We start from the raw sequence: 3,729 nt of genomic DNA on the forward strand, positions 1-3,729 counted from the left end.
TCAGTTACTTGTGAAATCGAATATTGTTATGATAATTATACATTCATTGCTCCACCATAGGAATGAGAAATATAAATAAAAAGGTGATTCATTGCCACCGTGTTCATTTACGAGAAATATAATTTTAAAACTTCGTTATTAAATCCCGTGCACTTAAAACATCTACAGAGCAACAAAAAAAGTGGGATTAGATGAATAATCATTTATTTCTGATAAAAGAAGAGAAATACATATAATAGAAGTTTGATTTCAGTTTCTTTTAAATATCGGTATAATGACATCTCAAAGATAATGGAAAGAGAAGCTCTTCTGGTCATGCAAATGTCACAGACGGTGATGAAGGAGTGGCGTTACATGTTGGAGCTGATTATGGTTTACCACGATCGGAACATTGTCAATAATTGTTACTACTGGGAAGTGGGGATAAATAATTGTCCTTTTATGTGCCAGAGATTACATATAACACATATAAAAAATGTGTGTTGATGGGTGTTTGAAAATATAACAGAATGTTTGTAAGTTTTGAGAGTATTGCATTAATCTTTTGGTGATATCGATAACGAAATGTGTATTCGAGACAGCTGTGACGTGGAAATGCCTATATAATACGATTAAAAATTGTTAAACATAAAAAATCTAAATGTCTAATTATATCTTTAATATGTCATGCACACTGCAAATTAACTTTGAAAGTTACTGCAAACATTTTTGAAAATGAATTTCTTTAAAAAGAAATCTTTGGTAGGACAAATCTTGTGTATACTAAACCATAACTTTGAATGTAATCATTTTATTTCGAGACTGCAAATAAAATACTTTGAAGTACTCCCTATAAATCTTGAGAAGGTTCAGTGGAGAAAAAGAAATTGCTTGCATTGAAATAAGAATAAGATTTTAGTATCATTTGAAATGTGTGTATATTTTGCTTTGCCTGATGAGTTGACAAACAAATCTTATTCATTTGAAGTTTGTTTGCTTGTTTAAGCATTTGATGCATCAAGCGAATAACATGAAGCAGGCCTGTGTCAATATATGTGAATATATCAAGAGAGGAATATCAAATTATGATCATTACCAAATATATCCTGTGGGAAACTTATTGAATTTGTATAGATTTTGTTTGATAAACCAAGGCGACTCTATCCTTATTATAGATTTTATGTACAATACGAAAAAATGAATATTCACGCTGCATCAAATTCTAATTTAAGTCATTACGTTCGGAAATGTGTAAGTTTAATGAAACTGTCAAGTAATCTATTACCGATGATTGATATAACACTACTTACTAAAATAGAGAAATTAAAAATCCATAAAGAGAGCCCAACGCGGCAAAATTGAAAATGTTGCAGGCTCGGTTTGATTGAGCCTGTTCTTGGACGGTACTGGAAAGTGCAAATTACCATCCCTGCCCCCTAGCTACGGCTAAGCAGAATTCAACATTTTAACATGAAAAGGTTAAGTTTTGAAATTTAGAAACATGCAGCTATTATCATTGCCGGTTTATTGGTTTTTATTTCTAAAAAAGCCAAGAAAAATAACTTAACTATATAACATACATAAAATATATTGCTTATAAAATTCTATTCTGACTCTTTAGAACCGACCGAACATTGAAATTAACAAGGACTGATATAGGTAAAAGAATGTACATGTATGATAAACATCTACAGTCAACATGTGACTTATAATGTACTTTTTATGAAATCCTACAACACACCTTACATATTTTCTTTTGGTTTACCCCTTAGCTTAAATCCGTTTACTAGTTAATAATTATCAATTTTGTACGACAAAGATGCAAAGACATTTATTACTGAATGGCACCGATAACATTGCATATTGCGAGAGGAAAAGAGATCTTTTCCCCACTTATGTAAAAGTCAAACTGCTGGTTCACGAGTTTGGAAGCAAACGAGTATTTAGGAAACATAACATCTGAGACACTTTTGATGCTAATTTTTACAAACTGAAAAACCAAAAAGAGCAATGGAGGGCAATATATTTGTGGAGGTACAGTTTTATTGAAATGTGAACTTTTAAAAAGTTTTTAAAGCACATTTTAGAATAAACTATCTTTTATTTACAGCAAAATATATTTAATTTTGATCACGACTTCTTACACTTTTAAATCAATGTTATATAATTGATGTAAACACAAGATAGCTTCTTTAGATTTTCGCTGCTGATATTCTTGCTGCCTACTGTTCAATACAACACAAATATGTTGTTATTAAAGGTTTTGTAAGAAAGAACAAATATTGTTTAATGTCATCAGAATTTTTATTACATTCACTATTATTAATAAACCAAGCCAATTAAACACTTTAACAGTGAAATTTTATTACATAGGCGATTGAAATGTTATACATTAGTATGAAAACCATTTACCAAATATGTATATTTTCATCTTATAATTCACATGTTCAGGTTTGTGTGGTAGTTAAGTAAAGCTCAGACAGAAATTTTTATAAAAAAGATCAGGTCAATATTGACAATGTTGATGAGATTCCTATGCAATTTCTAAGACATGTGCATTTGACGTATTGAATTTCAGCCAGACATAGCTCTTTCGTTTATATTAAAACTTGCTGTTAAAAATACTTATTCTGGAAATCTATTCAACATGTTGGGCAGAAAAAAACTGTGTCGTTAAGTTTTATACAATCGATTTAATCTTTTGTGTTTTGATCAGCAATAAGTCAGCTAGATTTGTTCCTATTTATTCGTGTAAGAACCGGTTTGGTTAACAACTTTTGGTAGACAATATAACAGTAAGCATCAATATAAAAGGGTTATGGTTTAGATTCTTGTTATATATTCATATAATTTTGTTTATTCAAATTGTTTAAGTAATCATTTATATACAAGTGACAGGAATTGATACAAAAATAAGGTTTTCAATAATAATATTGGTTGATATTCTTTCGGGAATGACGGAGACCATGTGCACAGAAGAATTGCTAATATATGAAAATAACAGCAGTGCTATTATTTTGCAAAAAAGGCAATAATACTTCTGTCAAAAATTTGGTTGACATCCCGTAGTGAATGTAGTAAAAGAAGATAAAACACAAAAACCCTGAATATATAAGTAAGGACGCTTGTTGACAAAAATTCTCTGAAAGATAAGCTGAAATCCCCCGAGAAATGTAAAGAGTTATATATTACATATTCTGAGAAAAACTCACAACATCAATAAAGGGTCCTAATACTGCAAAATATGGCAAAATCACTACGCCACGATATTATGCGGAGAGACAAGTGGTAATAATAGTTTTGTTATTAAAACTTACGTAGCTAGCACTGTTAATTACATAGCTTTTTCATAAACTTGTAGGTTACATACAAGGTTGTTTTGTTTTATAAAGAAGCATATCAAAAATATATTTGCATTAATGGAAATCATCAGTAAAGTAAGTCATTTACAAAATGCGATGAAAAAAAGAAACAACAACAACAACAACAACAACAACAACAAACAACAACAACAACACAAGTTGTTGAAAGATCAGTTGCTTGGTTTTCCTCCTATTTAGATTGCAGAACCCAACAAACTTACATATCCGGTTTATATTCAGAGTCAAGTTCAGTAACTACTGGAGTTCCTCAGGGCTCAGTGCTAGGTCCTATACTGTTTTTAATCTATATCAATGACCTGCCTTTGTCTATGGAAAAACAGAAACTGATATTTTGCTGATGACACCACCCTTTCAACCTCTGATGTAT

The sequence above is a fragment of the Ruditapes philippinarum genome, unplaced genomic scaffold (assembly GCF_026571515.1).
Source record: "Ruditapes philippinarum isolate M1 unplaced genomic scaffold, ASM2657151v2 ctg6957_1_1_1_1, whole genome shotgun sequence".
NCBI lineage: Eukaryota > Metazoa > Mollusca > Bivalvia > Venerida > Veneridae > Ruditapes > Ruditapes philippinarum.